The sequence below is a fragment of the Octopus sinensis genome, linkage group LG22, assembly GCF_006345805.1.
Source record: "Octopus sinensis linkage group LG22, ASM634580v1, whole genome shotgun sequence".
Classification (NCBI taxonomy): Eukaryota; Metazoa; Mollusca; class Cephalopoda; order Octopoda; family Octopodidae; genus Octopus; species Octopus sinensis.
Window position 1 is genome coordinate 8,746,869 of NC_043018.1, and position 20,820 is coordinate 8,767,688.

Consider the following 20,820-nt stretch of genomic DNA (forward strand, 5'->3'; position numbering starts at 1 on the left):
TCGTATATTTTACCCTAGGGTCAGTTTGATGGCATCCCCTGCTCTCTCACTCAATAATAATAATAATAATAATAATAAAAAGACAAGGTTCCTACACTTGGTGAAAAAATAAATTATGTCAAAGTGCAATACTTTAAGCAGTAAATGTTTTCATCTTTCATGTCTGGGGTGACACAGATTGATAATGTCTCATGTATTGTTGTTGTAACATAGTTGCCAGCATTTTAGGAGTCCCCCATGGATAATCAGTCTTAAACTCCTCTACATACATATATTGCTGACTCTTTTTGTCATAGATGGTAAATGCCAGTTTTGCAATTTCTTGCAGAACAACCCTCTCAGATAATTTGTTTACAGTGATCAAATGCCTGTGCTGTGCATTCGCTCACACCCTCCATCAAATCGATATTCCCAGTATAGATGCAAGCTGTACTACATCTCGAATGTCAAAGTAATTGTAGAGCAATGTTAAATAAAGTGTTTTGCTCAAGAATACAAAGAATTACTTGGTCTGGGAATCGAAATCATGAACCCACAATTGAGAGTTCAACTCTGTAATCACTTCTCTACCTGCCCTCACTTATATATTTACATATAAACTGATATACAAATGTATTTATTCATAAATGTATAATAATAATAATAATAATAATGAAATTATTGTATACAAATTATTGTATATAGGCGTAGGAGTGGCTGTGTGGTAAGTAGCTTGTTTACCAACCACATGGTTCATGGTTCAGTCCCACTACGTGGCACCTTGGGCAAGTGTCTTCTACTATAGACTCGGGCCGACCAAGGCCTTGTGAGTGGATTTGGTAGACGGAAACTGAAAGAAGCCCGTCGTATATATGTATATATATATATATATATATATATATATATATGTATGTGTTTGTGTTTCTGTGTTTGTCCTCCCAATGTCGCTTGACAACTGATGCTGGTGTGTTTACGTCGCTGCAACTTAGCGGTTCGGCAAAAGAGACCGATAGAATAAGTACTAGGCTTACAAAGAATAAGTTCTGGGGTCGATTTGCTCGACTAAAGGCAGTGCTCCAGCATGGCCACAGTCAAATGACTGAAACAAGTAAAAGAGTAAAGAGAGTGCTGAGGTGTACCACTTGTCAAAAGTGCGTATAAAGCATTTGCAGTAATGTACAAATGCCTGTATTCATATAGGTGTGTGTGTGTGTGTGTGCATTTGTGAAGGTTCGTGGTCTTGTGGTTAGGGTGCAGGGCTCTTGATCATAAAGCCTTAGGTTCGATGACTGGATTGAGCAGTACAAAATCAATGCATCTTAAAAACAACGAGGTTATAATTCAAGGGACACAACTGGATCTCAAGTTATTTCCCTTTTCCGTCTTTCAAATATTTTTCGTTTTACTCTTATTTTCCTTTCAAACTGACAAATACTCGATCCCTTGGTCACTTAATATGAATAAACAAATAGCCTCAGTGAGATTTTTACCACTTTCCGTTTATTAATGAGAAAACAAAATATAATTTGCATTGGGCAAATAGTCTGTTGAGGAAAGTCACGTACAAAGCTGGGTAGACAGACAGACACACAGAGATGCTAGTTCAGTATTAGTTGTTGTTTGACAACTAGACTGATCAACAGGAATTTTTTGCAACATCCACTGACGAAACTATTACTTACTTAAAAACTAACCATACCAGGAGGGGGGGGGCATTCGCATTTAAAATAATAATAACGAAATTATTGTATACAGTGCTCACAACTTGTCAACTTTATCAGTTATTGAAACCATGTCAAACACTCAATTACAGAGAGCTTTTTTATTAATTTTCATCCCAGGCAATTTCATGGATGAAATACATATTTCTTTAAACTAGATTTAGGTGCAACACCAACTTTCTAGACACTGATGGCCCAGAACCTCTCTTAACCTCTCTCTCTCTCTCTACACTACGTGGTTTCTGGTCCAGTCTAGGCCTCGAAACCGGTTTTATAAAACCAGTTAAACCCGGTTCTATATTACGATCAGTCAAACCGAAACCGATTTGTCAAAACCGATTTTAAGGCTTGCTCTTTCGGATCTTTTCAATAAACGATGTTTTATGTAACACATTCTAACAGTATACGAAGTTTAAAAGTGTTTAGTTACAAATAACTATTTTTTAAATGTGCTGGTCAAAGTGAAAAGATCCGCTGTTTCTTTCTTTTTTTTTTTTTTTTTCTCCATTTTTTTCTTTTCAAGAAATATCGTTGAAACTGAACTAACTGAACTGTTGTCGGTCACATTTAGTTGAGAGTGCTGTCTGTTTCATTGAAACATATCGCAACATATCAATTCTCACTTTTTCTCCCCTTGAACCTTAGATCAGCACCTTGTCATCTCCTTCGCTAACCCCTGGCTGACTCTTTGAATTTGCAGGTAACTGAGTTTATTCATAGCAAGTCAAGGAGATGCTGTTAGTCTTCAGTTGGGTGATCTTTCCCGTTGAGCATATGTAATAACCAGTTCCAGATTCATTCCAAGGAAGTAACACTAAATTTTTTTGAAGTGAAGAGATCGCCATGACAGACGATAGTGATCGCTATAACAGACGATAGTGATGATGAAGCTGACATAAGCCAACAAGACATTGTCAAACAGATTTGGCTCACGAAAATGCTTGTTTTCTCCAGCTAAAACCTGAATTTAACAATGTTTTAAATAAGGTAAGAAATATTTCAAAACTTTTCCGTAAATCTCTCACAAAAAATGAAATTTTGCAAGATTTTGTTCGAGCGAACTTTGATAACAGAGAATATAAACTTATACTGGATTGCAGAAATCGGTGGAATGGCACATTCCATATGATTGAGAGATTTTTGAAATTGAAAAGCTGCATTCTAAATGCTCTACAAGCAGAACTTTCCACAGATGCCGTCACTGACGAAGGATGGAAATCTTTCGATTTACTATATGAAATTCTGCATTCAGTAATTATTTTGAAGGCTATTTGCACGGATGATACGGGTTTACTGAAAGCGGAATATTCTATAGAATTTTTATTGAATAAACTTAATATCGTCGGCAACCCTTTGGTTCTAAATCTTCGTGAAAGACTTATGTATAGATATAATAAGAGAAGAAATGTCGAAACCTTGACTCTCTTGAGGTATTTACATAACCCAAGGAAATTTAAAGGGGAGTCAATTTCTGGACCTTTTCTATTTTTTAACGAAACAACATTTAAGGAAGTATGCTGAACAAACATATTGGAGATTATTTCCTGAACATGATGCTGAGAACACAACAGAATTATACGAAGAAAATGAATAGGAGGGAACCTAAAAACAAGTGTTACTGTTGTCCCACCTACTTATAATAATAATAATAATGATGATGATGATGAAATTATTGTATACAGTGCTCAGGTGCACCACAACTTGTCAGAAAGTGCATATAAAGTATATGCAGTAATGTACAAATGTCTGGGAAGCGAACAATGTATGAGTCAGATATATGCTTGTGTGTGTATGGAGGGGAGAAAATCAGGTGTAGTGTTGGCGAATCTCAGGAAGCATGGAAGTTTTGAAGGATGCAGTGCTCCGAAAACTAACATCTGATGCCGGCAGTTTGTTCCATGCTTCAGCAACTCACAGCGTGAAAAAATGTTTCCTGAAGTCATGGGAGCTGTGCTGTTTTCTGACTTTGTAAATATGTCCACGGGTGTTAGACGGGTGGAGTTTGAAAAGGTTTGTAAGATGGTTGATAATTTTATGGGTGTCTGCCAAGTCAGCTGCCAGACGTCGGAGTTTCAGTGTGTCCATGCCCAGGGAAGTACGGCGTTCAGAATATGGCAAATGCCTGATGGAGGGTATTCTTTTGGTTGCACGTCGCTGAACGGCTTCCAGACGATTAATATCCTGGGCAAGATAGGGGTTCCAGACCGGTGATGCAAACTCCAGGTGAGGTCTTACCATAGCTATATAAAGCCACAGATAGATAGCTGGAGAGCGGCTCATGAAGGACTTGGTAAGTGATGCCAAGACACCCTCAGCCTTCTTGGCAATTTTTTATGAAGGTAATGAACTCATTCGTGAATACACAAGCGCAAGGAAGAAAATGAATGAAGAGCCCAAGATGGTAACAGATGGATTTGAAATCTCTAAAGAATTTGGGTACTATTTAAGAAGAGTGGTCCGGTGCACATACTCGCGCATCCGCACTAGCTAGTCGTGACTAGTCGATCCTACAACGACTACCTAGCAAAGTAAATAAAGCACAAAGTAAATAATTTTTTGGATCTTTTCCTTTTGAACGGCACTTTATAACATAATTTCTGGGTAACTAAAAAGTTTTAAACTTCGTATACTGGTAGAATGTCTTTATAAAACATCCAATTTTTTTCAAAACAAAGTAAATAAAACACAAAGTAAGGATCGACTAGTCATGACTAGCGCGCACCGGGACCACTCTTCTTAAGTAGTACCCGCAAAAACCGGGTTTTACCGGTTTTGAGAATTACTTATATTTGAACTCGGTTTTGGGAATTATCGGTTTTTTGCGAGCCCTAGTCCAGTCCCACTGCATGGAACCTCAGAAAGGTGTCTTCTATTATAACCCTGAGCTGAACGAAACAACCAGTAAAAACAGGCTGAAGCTAATTTCTTTTACTCAGCCATGACAGGTAATTTATCTTTCGACACCTGGAAAATTCTTTAACACAAAACCATTTAGTAACAGGAATTGGTCATTGAGATGAAATTATTATAGTCTTTAAATAATATACCTGCTCAGTTATTTAATATAACAGTGCATTTATTTGACTGATAAAAACTTATTAGACAATCTGTGTGTTTGTGTGTGTGTTGGTACCTGTCTGAGTTTATGTTTACACCTGTCTAAACCCAGGTTAATTGTTAATGCTGTGGGATCTTTTCCTTTTGAACGGCAGTTTGTAACATAAGGTACTTGTCTATTGTCGTGGTCCCGGTTTCTCACACGCGAATTCGCGCGCGCGCGCCAGACGTAGGTACTCGATACTCGAGATCCTACGAGGTGACTTGCGCATGGCAGTGCAGAATTCGCGCATGCGCGTTACCCCCCCACCCTTAAAAAAAGGTGTTGGATTTCACTAAAAATATATGTGTGTGTGTGTGTGTGTGTGTGTATATATAACATTTTCAATTTTACACAAAAAAATTACATAGTCGCTTTCCTCGCGGATTTACAGATAAATGAATTAATTACTATTTTACAGAATAAAATTAATGAATTAATTATATAAATTAAATAATTCTTGAAAATTAATTAATATTAATAATATTTTTTGAACAAAGTAAATAATTTATAAAACTTGGTTAATAATTTTTTTTACACAAACGCGAACGTATATAATTTGTGAAACTTTTTTTTTTTTTACAGACGTATATAATTTGGTAAACTTAATGAATTAATTTCTTCTCATCATCATCATCGTTTAACGTCCGTTCTCCATGCCAGCATGGGTTGGACGGTTCGACCGGGGATCTGGGAAGCCAGAAGGCTGCACCAGGCTCCAGTCTTATCTGGCAATGTTTCTACAGCTGGATGCCCTTCCTAACGCCAACCACTCCGAGAGTGTAGTGGGTGCTTTTTACATGCCACCCGCACAGGTGCCAGGAGAGGCTGGCAACGGCCACGGTCGGATTGGTGCCAGTCGAGGCGGCTCTGGCATCGGCCACGATTCGGATAGTGCTTTTTACGTACCACCAGTCCAGGGGTCCTGGCATTTGCCGGGTGCCACACTTGCCCCAACATGTCTTCGCAAGCAAAGGGGGTTGGCGTGGGTGCCTGTCGTGGGATGAGGTTCGATATCAACTTCGCTTGCCTCAACAGGTCTTTGTGTATAAATGTATAAATTTTTCGCACTAAATTCTTTCCGTAGAATTTATCAAAAAACGCGCAAAATTATTCCGTAGAATTTATCAAATTAAAAAACGCAAAATTAATATATTTTTTGAAATTGCAAATTATTTAGAATATAAAACAAATGAAGTTAAATTTTAAAATAAATGTCATATACTTATACTCTGTAAGGTGCTGTGTTCACACTTCAATTTACTATTTTCTAGAAATGTTGCTTTTCTAATTGAAACAATTTTTCTCAATCTCCATTTAAAAGTCCATAATGCCTCTTGAGCCATATCAAAATGAACAACTTTGAATTACGTGGTGGTGGTGGTGGTGTGAGGTTCTAATTTTTTTTTCTGATCTCTCTTTGCCCCCTCTTTATCTCGGTTGTTCATTCCGCTAATATTTAGAAAAATTTTCGCGCCCAATTTTTGTTGTCGCGGGAAAAGATGAACGATTTAAAATAAATATATCTTAATTGTAGTGTGAGAAAGTATATATATTCTGATGACAAAATATATAATCTTTCAAAAACATCCCAAATTTATAGACTATATCGTGTAGGTTTAAGAAATATATATATATATATATATATATATATATATATATATATATATAAGAGAATGAAACATCTTTCATCTGTCTCCCCACCACACCTCCATCTAGGGGGGCAAAGAGAGATCAGAAAAAAAATTAGAACCTCACACCACCACCACCACCACGTAATTCAAAGTTGTTCATTTTGATATGGCTCAAGAGGCATTATGGACTTTTAAATGGAGATTGAGAAAAATTGTTTCAATTAGAAAAGCAACATTTCTAGAAAATAGTAAATTGAAGTGTGAACACAGCACCTTACAGAGTATAAGTATATGACATTTATTTTAAAAATTTAACTTCATTTGTTTTATATTCTAAATAATTTGCAATTTCAAAAAATATATTAATTTTGCGTTTTTTAATTTGATAAATTCTACGGAATAATTTTGCGCGTTTTTTGATAAATTCTACGGAAAGAATTTAGTGCGAAAAATTTATACATTTATACACAAAGACCTGTTGAGGCAAGCGAAGTTGATATCGAACCTCATCCCACGACAGGCACCCACGCCAACCCCCTTTGCTTGCGAAGACATGTTGGGGCAAGTGTGGCACCCGGCAAATGCCAGGACCCCTGGACTGGTGGTACGTAAAAAGCACTATCCGAATCGTGGCCGATGCCAGAGCCGCCTCGACTGGCACCAATCCGACCGTGGCCGTTGCCAGCCTCTCCTGGCACCTGTGCGGGTGGCATGTAAAAAGCACCCACTACACTCTCGGAGTGGTTGGCGTTAGGAAGGGCATCCAGCTGTAGAAACATTGCCAGATAAGACTGGAGTCTGGTGCAGCCTTCTGGCTTCCCAGATCCCCGGTCGAACCGTCCAACCCATGCTGGCATGGAGAACGGACGTTAAACGATGATGATGAGAAGAAATTAATTCATTAAGTTTACCAAATTATATACGTCTGTAAAAAAAAAAAAAGTTTCACAAATTATATACGTTTGCGTTTGTGTAAAAAAAATTATTAACCAAGTTTTATAAATTATTTACTTTGTTCAAAAAATATTATTAATATTAATTAATTTTCAAGAATTATTTAATTTATATAATTAATTCATTAATTTTATTCTGTAAAATAGTAATTAATTCATTTATCTGTAAATCCGCGAGGAAAGCGACTATGTAATTTTTTTGTGTAAAATTGAAAATGTTATATATACACACACACACACACACACACACAACACACACACACACAACACACACACACACACACACACACACATATTTTTAGTGAAATCCAACACCTTTTTTTTTAGGGGGGGGGGGGGTAACGCGCATGCGCGAATTCTGTACTGCGCATGCGCAAGTCACCTCGTAGGATCTCGAGTATCGAGTACCTGCGTCTGGCGCGCGCGCGCGCGCGAATTCGCGTGTGCGAAACCGGGACCACGACAATAGACAAGTACCGTAACATAATTTCTAGGTAACTAAAAAGTTTTAAACTTCGTATGCTGGTAGAACACTGACCCTGGTCCACATGACAGAGAACAGAGACCAGTGGTGATAGCATCTGGAGTGAGACCCCAATGACTGACTGAATCAGTTAAGGGACCTTGATGATGATGATATTTACTCTTTTCTTTTACTCTTTTACTTGTTTCAGTCATTTGACTGCGGCCATGCTGGAGCACCGCCTTTAGTCGAGCAACTCGACTCCGGGACTTATTCTTTTTGTAAGCCCAGTACTTATTCTATCGGTCTCTTTTTGCCGAACCGCTAAGTAACGGGGACGTAAACACACCAGCATCGGTTGTCAAGCAATGCTAGGGGAACAAACACAGACACACATACACACACACACATTCATATATATATATATATACATATATACGACAGGCTTCTTTCAGTTTCCGTCTACCAAATCCACTCACAAGGCATTGGTCGGCCCGAGGCTATAGCAGAAGACACTTGCCCAAGGTGCCACGCAGTGGGACTGAACCCGGAACCATGTGGTTGGTAAACAAGCTACTTACCACACAGCCACTCCTGCGCCTATGTATATGTATATGTATATACAAATGTATGCATGCTTGTATGTACATGTATGTCATTATTCAGTTTTATTTCCAGATTTCTTGCTAAAAGAGAAAGAGCCAGGTTTTTTTAACGTAGATCCAAGGCTCCTTCATTGGAATTTCAACAACATGAACAGGGTATTTTAATGTGTGTGTGTGTGTGTGTGTTGTGTGTGTGTGTGTGTGTGTTTGTGTGTAAAGGTGCATGGCTGAGTGGCTGGGGTGTTGTTTTCACAATTGGTAGGTCAAGTGTTTGATTCTTGTATTCTTGAACAAAACACTTCATTCCATGTTGCCCCAGTCCACTCAGCTGTAAATGGATCACTCCCTGCAATGGAATGGCCTTCTGATCACGAGTAATGTCGGCTTACTTGCCCAACCAGTGGAGTGACATCATTTGAAGGCTAAAACAATGTGAAGTGCATTGTGACCAGTGATGTATAACAACATCTGATAGTCTGGTCAATAGTGTGATATTATGGTATAACAAATCACAAGTTCCTCCAGGTAGATTGCCCTGCTCAATATGTAGAAAAGGTGTACTCCATAAGGTGTACCAGGTGCAAACTATGGACACATAAGAGGTGCAGCAATATCAGAGGAAGGTTAACAGGGAAAATAGTCTTTGTGTGTAGTAGATGCACGGGTACAGTAAACACTAGAAATATACAGAAAATAGACTCCATCAAATGTTAGGCAGGGATACCTAGAAGTACAGTTCTATATTTAAGAGATGAGGAATTATGTACATTATTTACAATTGACGGATGTTTTGTCCTCATCTTGTTTGTTGTTAACACAACGTTTCAGTTGATATACCCTCCAGCCTTCATCAGGTGTCTTGGGGAAATTTCAAACCTGGGTTCTCATTCCTAAGGTATTTTTCGATGTTATTATTATGCCCACAGGCATATGGCATAGTGGTTAAGAGCATGGGCTACTAAGCCCAAGATTCCGAGTTCGATTCCAGGCAGTGATCTGAATAATAATAATAACAACAGCAGCAACAACAACCACAGCAACAACAACAATAACAACAACCTTAGAATACCTTAGAAATGAGAACCCAGGTTCGAAATTTCTCCCAGATACTTGATGAAAGCTGGAGGGTACATCAGCCGAAACGTTGTGTTAACAACAAACAAGATGAGGACAAATATCCATCGAATGTAAATAATGTAAGTAATGTACCTAGAAGTAGTTGATAGCTTCCATTATCTGGGTGACCAAGTCATCAGTGGAGGTGGATGCTTCTAGAGCATAGCTGCTAGAATAAGAATAGGCTGAGCAAAGTTCAGAAAAAATTCTACCTTTGTTGACAACAAAAGGTCTCTCCCTTAGAATGAAAGGCAAGTTATATGATTCCTGTGTGTGAACAGCCATGCTATATGGCAGTGAAACATGGGCTGTGAGTGCTGAGGACATGCATTGGCTTGAACAAAATGAATCTAGTGTGTTCCACTGGATGTGCAATGTCAGTGTGTGTAGACGACTGAGTGTTAGTGTCTTGAGAGAAAAAACTGGGCATAAGAGGCATCATATGTGGTGTGTCTGCACTGGTTTGGTCATGTGATGCATATGGATGAGGAGAACTGCATAAAGAAGTGTCAACCTCTAACTGGAGGAAGTAGCCCCAGGAAGAGATGAGATGAGGTGGTGAAGTATGATTTTGAATATGGGGTCTCATGGAGGAGATGACAAGTGACTGAGACCTTTGGTGATTTGCTTGAGAAGACATGTCAAACTAAATGGAATTGTAGTTGTGGCTGGTGTCAGTGGCACATAAAAGGTACCTGTGTTGGTGACATGTAAAAGCACCCCTGTGCTAGGGACAAGTAAAAGGCACTCACTACACTCTTGTAGTGATTGGTGCTAGGAAGGGCATTGATTGGAACCTGGTGCAGCTCTCTGGTTTACCAGTTCCAGTCAAGCCATCTAACCCATGCCAGCATGGAAAGCAGACGTTAAATGATGATGTAATGTAGGCACACACACACACACACGTGCACGCATGTGTGTGCATTTATATGTCTATGTATGTATATGTGTAATGGAGGTGCGTGGCTTAGTGGTTAGGGTGTCAGCATCATGATCGTAAGATTGTGGTTTTGATTCCTGGACTGGGCAATGCATTGTGTTCTTGAGCAAAACACTTCATTTCATGTTGCTCCAGTCCACTCAGCTGGCAAAAATGAGAAACGCTGCGATGGACTGGTGTCCCGTCCAGCTGGGGAACACATACGCCATGGAAACCGGGAAACCAGGCCCATGAGCCTGGGTAGGCTTTAAAAAGGGCGCAAAAAAAATGAATATGTGTATATGTCTATGTATGTGCGTGTGTATGAGTAAGTAACTGAGCACTGTAGGGTGGTAAAAATATAATTTATACCGAGAAATTAATCAACACAACAACAACAACAGCAGCAACAAACAACAACAACAAGAACTGTATATTAATGAAGCAGTTAAGCATAATAAGTCTGACGTATGACATAAATTTCTTGCTCAAGGTCATGATCAGAAAATAGAGAGAAATGGTTGCTATCGGGTTTCAAGACAAGATCTCAAATGGAGCTTTACCATTTTTTCATGTGATGGCACCAACCACAAATGCTTCTGGAATTTTGCAGAATATTCTATCCTTTGGGGATTTTTGTATTGCCATATCAAACCATTCCTCTGGTGTCTTCCCACCTCGTTAGATTAACAGGTGAGAAGATGGAATCGGAATATAAGGAATTGTGGAATGTGATGTATGTATACATGTGTGTGTGTGTGTGTGTGTAACTTCCTTTTTGTATGTGGGTATGTATGTATATATGATATATGTGTGTGTGTGTATATATATATATATACAACACACACATATACACATGTATATATGTAATATATGTATGCATGAATGTATGTAAAAGGATACTTTTAAATGATATATACATATACATGCATGTGTGTATGTAAGCGTGTATGTATGTGTGTGTGTATATATATATATGTATGTATGTATGTATGTATGTATGTGTGCGTATGTATATGTACGCACATATATATATAGAGAGAGAGAGAAAGAAAGAGATTCATAGAAAGATATTTGTGAGTGTGTGTGTGTATATATAATGTCTTTGAATATGTATTTATATCTGTGTGTCTGTATGTGTGCATCATATGAGGAGTGGGGTGTAAACTCCAAGGCCTAAAAAAGAAAAAAGAAAAAGAAAAACAAAATAACTAAAAGTAAAAACAAAACGAAAAGAAAAACAAACACAGTAAGCAAAAAACAAGACAAAAACAAAAAAACAAGACAAAAACAAAAAACAAACAAAAAACAACAAAATGAATACAAACAAAAAGGCAAGAAGTGTAATCTAAAGAAGTAATTGGGTGTAAGAAGTACTTTTAAGAGTCTCTCTCTCTCTCCGGTCTCTTTCTGTTGATGTGGTGCTTAATTTACAGGTATTTCTCCATCATAGATGACACAGTCAGTTAATAATAACAATAATAATAACAACAACAATAATAATAATAACAATAATAATAATAATAATAATTATAATAATAATAGAATTAACTAGAGTAGAGTAGTAAATATAGCAATCTAGCACTAGTTCGCTAAACACTATCCAGGGATTAACTCCTGTTGCTGAAAGTACATTAGTCATTTCTCTTACTCCTAGTTCTTTTACTCAAAATGACTAAACGTTACTTACAACCAATCTTTCACTACCAATAAACTACTATTTCGTTTTTTTTTCTTTATTTTTTCTTTGTTTTTGTTATTGTGTTTGATTTTTTTCTATTCCTTTTTTGTTTTGCTTTTTGTCTTTATAGAAAATACTTACTGGAAGAAATTCTTTTTTTTTTTTTTTTTTCTTAGGTGAAGGCATGACTGGTATGGTTAAGAAACTCACTTTGCAATCACATGACTTTTGGGTTCACTCCCACCGTGCAGAAACGTTTGTGTGTGTGTGTGTGTGTGCATATATATGTGTTTGTGTGAATATAATAATAATAATGATGAAATTATTGTATACAGTGCTCAGGTGCACCACAATTAAACATAAACACAGGTGAAATACCGTTAAGCATTTTACCTGACACACTAACATTTCTGCCAGCTCGTCTGTCTGTTTGTATGTGTGTGTGTTGCGTGTGCATGTGTATTTGTGTACAATATGCATATTTCTTTTACTGGTTTCAGTCATTTGACTGCGGCCATGCTGGAGCACCGCCTTTAATCGAGCAACTCGACCCCGGGACTTATTCTTTTGTAAGCCCAGTACTTATTCTATCGGTGTCTTTTGCCGAACCGCTAAGTGACGGGGACATAAACACACTAGCATCAGTTGTCAAGCAATGCTAGGGGGACAAACACAGACACACAAACATACACGCACACATATATGTACATATATACGATAGGCTTCTTTCAGTTTCCGTCTACCAAATCCACTCACAAGGCATTGGTCGGCCCGAGGCTATAGCAGAAGACACTTGCCCAAGATACCACGCAGTGGGACTGAACCCGGAACCATGTGGTTGGTTAGCAAACTACGCACATATATCAGTAAAATAACAAAATAGGAGGAACCCCCCCCCATTCCCTGGCATAAAGCTGCCCCCCTCCCATTTCCTTCAGGTTTCGTAGCCCTGAAAACTGCATGATGATCCAATAGTGCCGGTGGCATGAAAAAAAAGCACCCACTCCACACTGTAAAGGGATTAACATTAGGAAGGGCATCCAACAGTAAAACCCATGCCAAAACAGACAAGTGGAGTATGATGCAGTCCCTGGACACATCAGATCCGGTCAAACTGTATGGCCCCCAGCTTGGAACATAGACATTACATGATAATAATGTATTTCTTTATTACCCACAAGGGGCTTAACATAATGGGGACAAACAAGGACAGACAAACAGATTAAGACGATTACATCGACCCCAGTGCATAACTGGTACTTAATTTATCGACCCCGAAAGGATGAAAGGCAAAGTCGACCTCGCTACATGATAATAATGATGATGATGGTGATGATGATGACAATGGCTTCTAAATATATGGAAAAGAAAGTTGAGTAACCATTGTGTAATTCAGGTTCAAAGGCCCATCATCAGGAGTGTATGCTTTAGAGAAAAACTGGGGTATACGAGGAATCAGATATAGTGTGCAAAAGAGGGAACTGTGCTGGTATGGTCATGTAATGCATATGAATGAAGACAGTTGCATCAAGGTGTGCCGATCTCTGATTGTGGAGGAAAATGTGAAGGGACAGATCCAGGAAGACATGGGACAAAGTGGTGAGAAAGGATCTTCAGATGCTGGACCTCACAGAGAGGATGACAGGGGACCAAGACTGCGAGCAGTTTGCTGTGCTTCAGAAAACATGCCAAGCTAAGTAAAATCGTGGTTGTCCTTGCAAACGAGCATGTCCCCTGCATCACGTTCTGACTGAGCATTCCTAATCTTATGGGCTCATAGGTGTTGGTGCCACATAAGAAACACCTGTACTGATGCCAGGTAAATGCTCTCATGTCAGTGTTGTGTAAAAGCACCCAATACACTCTGTAAAGTGGTTGGCATTAAGAAGGGCATCCAGACATGGAGCCTGGACAGCTCTTCGGCTGGCCAGCTCCAATCAAACCACCCACCCCATGTCAGCATGGAGAACTGACATTAAATGGTGATGATATATATGTGTATGTATGATGATATAGATGTGTGTATGTATATATGTGTGCTGAAATTATCCCCACTTCAAGAAAAGGAAGAAAAATTGTGTGCTAGCAATTGGGATCAATTCCAAATGAAAAGGCCAGGGAAGGAGGTGGGGATGGCGATGTCAAAAACCAAGGATTCACCAGAACTGACATGCCATTGAGTAAAACACATTTGATTGTCAAGAGTTGAGAGGACAACATCATCATCATCATCATCGTTTAACGTCCACATTCCATGCTAGCATGGGTTGGATGGTTTGACTGGGGTCTGGGAAGCTGCACCAGGCCCAGTCTGATCTGGCAGTGTTTCTACAGCTGGATGCCCTTCCTAACGCCAACCACTCCATGAGTGTAGTGGGTGCTTTTTACGTGCCAGGGGAGGCTGGCAACGGCCCACGATCGGTTGGTGCTTTTTACATGCCACCGGCGTGGAGGCCAGTCGGGGTCGCGCTAGCAACAGTCACATTCAGATGGTTCTTTTATGTGCCACTGACACTGGTATCACAACTACAATTTCCATTAATTTTATTGGAGTTAGCTCCCTTGGTTCTCTTTTTCATCTTACAACATTAAATATCTCAGGAGGGAATTTTTGTCTTCTTACATTGCAAGGATAAGAAATATAATGGGGTCTTTTCAGCTCACTATATTACTGACATAAGATCCCTGTTATATTAATATTTAGTATGTAGGAATGCTCCGTGAGAATACTTCTTTTCCTCAGCCATATTGTGGAAGACTGCTAGTTCACATGTCATCTACATGACACCTCTCTTACTCCTACTCAATTGCACTTCTTCTTCTTTCTCTACTCTGCTACTTCCACCTGGGGGTGGGAGTGGAGGGATCTCCTAACAATAACATAGGGTGTGGGGTGATGATGTGAGGGTGGTGTGTTGTGAGTGGGTGGGTGGCTGGCTGTGAGGAATCAAGGTCAAACTATAACACACAAGAAGAGCTGAGTAAGCTTGTAAACACACACACACACTCTTATGTATATACATGAGTGTGTGTGTGAATACAGATATATACATATATATATATATATATATATATACATACACTCATATGCTCAGACAAACATGTACCCATGGACACACACACACACACACATAATATATATATACATATATAAAATTAATGAAGTGTGGAGGAAAGAAGGGAAAAAGGTGAAAAGAAAGAACTATTAAAGGGAGGAGGGGCGATGAGAGGAGGAGAGGGAGAGAGTGATGTGAAATAAAACACAGGTAGAAATAAAGGAATAAATAAAGAATAAAAGAAAGAAAAAGATAGAAAGAGAGAAAGAAAGAAGAAGGAAGGGAGGAAAGCAACAAATGCAGATAGAAAGTGCTACAGAGATAGAAAGGGTAGAGGGAAGAGAGGAAAAGAAAAGAAGGTAAGAAAGAAAGGAATGAAGAAAGGGTATTAAAAGAAAATGACATAAAGAGAGAAGAGAATAGAAAGAAAGAGAGAAGGGAAGAAAACTAATATAGAAGAGAGGAAAAGAAAGAAAGATATATGAATAAATAGAGAAATAGATAAACAGAGATGGGTAGAGAGAGACAGAAAGAAAGTTAGATACATACTTACACACACACACACACACACACATACATACACACATACATACATACATACATACATACATACATACATACATACGTACACACATACATACATACAAACATACACACATACATACATACACACACATACATACATACATACACACAAACATACACACATACATACATATACATACACACACATACATACATACATACACACACATACACACATACATACACACACATACATACACACATACACACAAACATACATACATACACACATACATACATAAATACTTACATACATACATACATACACACATAGGCAGTAGATAGCTAGATAGAGAAGAAAGGGGGAAGATCTTAGACATGTCTTAAATTCTTGACTATTGATATCATTATTGCCAGATTAGACCTGATTGAGGTAAACCTATGATCAAAGACATTCCAACCATAACCATCTCATCTTATTTTCCTATGAGCAACACATCCACTGAATTCTCATTGAAGATGATAGGGTATAGGATAACGAGGGTGATTTGGTTACTATTTTTGGCACTAGAAACTGTCATGCTGGTTCAATTTCCAATTTGGGGGTACAAGACTTCAAATATGTAAAATAGTTGCATGTGATTTAATGGCATTAATGCCTTTTTCAAGGACATCTCTCTATATATATAAACGGCAAAATGTCTGCGTGTGTCCTTTATAGAAATCCACAATTTTTCAGTTAGAGAGCTCGCATTTTCTATGGTCATTCAAAACTGTCCAAGGGTGGTCGTGCACATCTTTAAATTTCCCCAGTCACCCTTCAAAGTCATTAAAAAATCAGTAGAAGTGACTTCTTTGTGAATTTTCTATCCAAAACCCAATCAAAATGCCCGAAACCTGATACGCCAATTGAATGCCAGCTAGCTGTATGTGATTGGTCGGAGATTTGGACAGAACTCGCGTGTATGTGCGCATGCACGCAGCTGTATATGCATGCACTAGCTCTATGACCCGGCAACATCGGGTCATAGTGCTAGTTAATGATAAGACGGAATTGAAATGTCTACATACAGGGCACAGCTTTGCTCTGTTGGAAACAAGGGAAGACAAAGATCTAATTGGCTATAGAATATCTCATTGTTTTTCTGTTCTTTTTAGAAGTGTTTTTGATGCTAATCTCTCCAAGACTGATCTTGGTTCCTATGATACAAAGTTCCTTATCTTAAGTCATCTAATTTAAACCATCAAAGTTGTATACTCTTTTACTCTTTTACTTGTTTCAGTCATTTGACTGCGGCCATGTTGGCGCACCACCTTTTAGTCGAGCAAATCAATGCCAGGACTTATACTTTGTAAGCCTAGTACTTATTCTATCGGTCTCTTTTGCCAAACCACTAAGTTACGGGGACGTAAATACACCAGCATCGGTTGTCAAACGATGTTGGGGGGACAAACATTGACACACAAACATATACACACACACACACACACATATATATATATACACATACATATATACATATATATGACGGGCTTCTTTCAGTTTCCGTCTACCAAATCCACTCACAAGGCTTTGGTCGGGCCAAGGCTATTGTAGAAGACACTTGCCCAGGTGCCACACAGTGGGACTGAACCCAGAACCATGTGGTTGGTAAGCAAGCTACTTACCACACAGCCAATCCTGTGCCTATATTAATTTATGTTTGAAACAGCAGTTTAATATTGACAAACTTATCTTAGTATATACTTCATTATTTTCAAAATTAAATTCAAGCAAAACCAGTGCATTTCAACAGAAATATGGTAACAAAAGGGTTAAAGTGATCTAAATTTCTTCTGATTCTACAGTCTGAGTTCAAATCCTTTCTTGGAGTTTATAAAGTAAAGTACTCGTCAAATACTTAGGTTCATGATATCAATTAATTGCACCCCCTTAAAACTACTGACCCTGTGCCTAAATCACAAATTTTCATCATCATCATCATCATCATCATCATCATCATCACCACCACCACCATCACCATCATCATCATCATTATTATTATTTAGGCGGCAAGCTGGCAGAATTTTTAGCATGCTGGATGAAATGCATAATGGTATTTTGCCTGTTGCTGCATTCTGAGTTCAAATTCTGCCGAGGTCAACTTTACCTTTCATCTTTTCGGGGTCGATAAATTAAGTACCAGCTGAGTACTAGGGTCGATGTAATCGTCTATCCTCCTACCCCACATTTCAGGCCTTGTGCCTATGATAGAAAGGAGCCATAATGAAAGACTACTGAATGTGGAGAATAAATGGGAGGAGAATTGTGGGACCAGCTCCCTGAATTGACAGTACCTTGGTAGATAAAGCAATTAAGGACATGAAGACGGAAAGCACCTGGCCCATCAGGAATCACCGCTGAGATGTTTAAAGTATAAGGCGGTGTGGGTTATGGTCTTGTCACCTGCATTGTAAATCAGGTAGTTTGGGTCATACCCAATGACTGGTGTAGCAGCACCATAGTCAACTGCTACAAGGGTAAAGGTGATGCTTTAGATAGAAATAACTACAAGGGTATCAAATTATTGGATCAGGTGATGAATGTTACTGAGAGGGACATATCCCAACTAATTAGGGATAGAGTTAACCTAGATGAGATGCAGTTTGGTTTTGTGTCAGGCAGAAGCACCAATGATGCTATATTTCTGGTAAGGCAACTGCGGGAGAAATATCCAGCCAAAGACAAACCTCTGTACTTGGCTTTTGTTGACTTGGAGAAAACCTTTGACAGGGTCCCCTGATTTCGTATCTTGTGGTCAATACGGAAACTGGGGATAGACAAGTGGCTGGTAAGAGTTGTACAAGCCTTGTACAGGGATGCTGTCAGTAAGGTGAGGATTGGCAACAAGTATAGTGAAGAATTCCAAGTAGAAGTAAGGGTCCACCAAGGATCAGTCCTCAGCCCCCTCTTATTCATCATAGTCCTCCAGGCAATAAAAGAAGAATTCAAGACACGCTGCTCCCTGGAAGCTCCTCTATGCTGATGACCTTGCTCTAATAGCCGAATCACTGCCAGAACTAGAGATGAAGTTTAGGGTGTGGAAGCAAGGTCTAAAATCGAAGGGCCTTAGAGTTCACATAGCAAAAACCAGTCTTAGTGAGAAGGAAGGTTGTCAAATCACAAACCCCTTCAGGTAGATGAGCCTCTTTGATCTGTAGAAAAGGTGTAGGTAGAGACTCCATATGATGTACCCGGTGTAAGCTATGGACACATAAAAGGTGCAACAATATCAAAAGGAAGGTTAACTGGGAAGACAGATTTTGTGTGCACAGGGGCAATAAACACTGAAGATGTACAGAGAACAGATTCCCTCATATGCCAGGGGTTAAAACTAGAAGTAGTTGATAGCTTCTGCTACCTAGGCGACCAAGTCTGTAGTGGAGGTGGTTGCTCTGAGAGTGTAGTGGCTAGAATAAGAATAGCCTGGGCAAAGTTCAGGGAGCTCCTACCTCTGCTGGCAACTAAGAGCCTCTTGCTCAGGATGAAAGGTAGACTGTATGATACATGTGTGCAAACTGCCATGCTACATGGCAGTGAAACATGGGCCATGACTTCTGAGGACATGCGTAGGCTTGAAAGAAATGAAGCTAGTATGATCCGCTGGATGTGTAATGTCAGTGTGCATACACGACAGAGTGTAAGCATCCTGAGAAAAAAAATTGGGTATAAGAAGCATCAAATGTCGTGTGCAAGAGATCCAACTGCGCTGGTATGGTCATGTGTTATGTATGGATGAGGACAGCTGTGTGAGGAAGTGCCACTCCTTAACTGTGGAAGAGGTAGACCCAGGAAGACATGGGATGAGGTGGTGAAGCATGACCTTCAAACACTGGGCCTCACAGAGGCAATGGCAGGAGACTGAGACCTTTGGAGATATGCTGTGATTGAGAAGACCTAGCAACTAAAGTGTGATTGCAGCCATGCATGTCCGGCCAGTTAAGAGTATCCCTGATGCTTCAGGTGATATGATATGCTTGAGAAGAGCTGTTGAGTCAAGTAAAACTAATATCATAGCTGTGGCCAGTGCCCCTTCACTGGCTCCTGTGCTGGTGTCCATGTGTGTATGAGTGGGAATGAATGTGCGTGTGTGTGTGTGTGAGGTGAATGAATGTGTGTGTGTGTATGTGTGAGTGCATGGATGAGTGTGAGTGTGTGCGAGAGTGAGTGTGTGTGTGTGTGTGCGAGTGTGTGTATGAGTGTGAATGAATGTGCATGTGTGTGTGTGTGTGTGAGTGTGAATGAATGTGTGAGTGTGTGTGCGAGAGTGAGTGTGTGCGAGAGTGAGTGTGTGCGAGTGTGTGTGTGAGTGTGAATGAATGTGTGTGTGTGTTGTGTGAGTGGAAGGAATGTGTGTGTATGTGTGAGAGTGTGTGCGACGAGTGAGTTGTGTGTGTGTGTGTGCAGTGTGTGTATGAGTGTGAATAATGTGTGTTGTGTGTAGTGTGTGTGTGAGTGAGTGTGAATGAATGTGTGTGGTGATGTGAGTGCATGGATGAGTGAGTGTGTGCGAGAGTTTGAGTGGTGTGTGTGTGTGCGAGTGTGTGTATGAGTGTGAATGAATGTGCGTGTGTGTGTGTGTGAATGAATGGTGTGTATGTGCGCAGTGTGAATGAATGTGCGTGTGTGTGTTGAGTGTGAATGAATGTATGTGTGTGTATGTGAGTGCATGGATGAGTGTGAGTGTGTGCGAGAGTGAGTGTGTGTGTGCGTGCGAGTGTGTGTATGAGTGAATGAATGTGCGTGTGTGTGTGTGAGTGAATGAATTTGTGTGTGTGTATGTGTGAGTGCATGGATGAGTGTGAGTGTATGCGAGAGTGAGTGTGAGTGTGTGTGTGTGTGTGTGTGTGTGTGCGAGTGTGTGTGTATGTGTGAGTGCATGGATGAGTGTGAGTGTGTGTCCATGTGTGTATGAGTGTGAATGAATGTGTGTGTGTGCAGTATGTGTGTGTATGAGTGCATGTATGGGTGTGAATGAATGTGTATGTGGTGAGTGCATGGATGAGTGCGAGTGTGTGTATGAGTGTGAAT

General features: G+C 39.5%; 1 long non-coding RNA gene across 1 annotated transcript in view; it reads right to left on the reverse strand.

The window, feature by feature from the left end:
- Positions 1-1,758: 1,758 nt before the first annotated feature.
- LOC118767489 overlaps positions 1,759-20,820 on the reverse strand; it is a 21,021-nt gene continuing 1,959 nt past the window's right edge. The window contains exons 2-3 of the long non-coding RNA XR_005003409.1: positions 16,318-16,323; positions 1,759-1,906 (exon numbers count right to left, since the gene is read on the reverse strand). This is a non-coding gene — a long non-coding RNA (uncharacterized LOC118767489). The remainder of the gene's footprint in view (positions 1,907-16,317; positions 16,324-20,820) is intronic.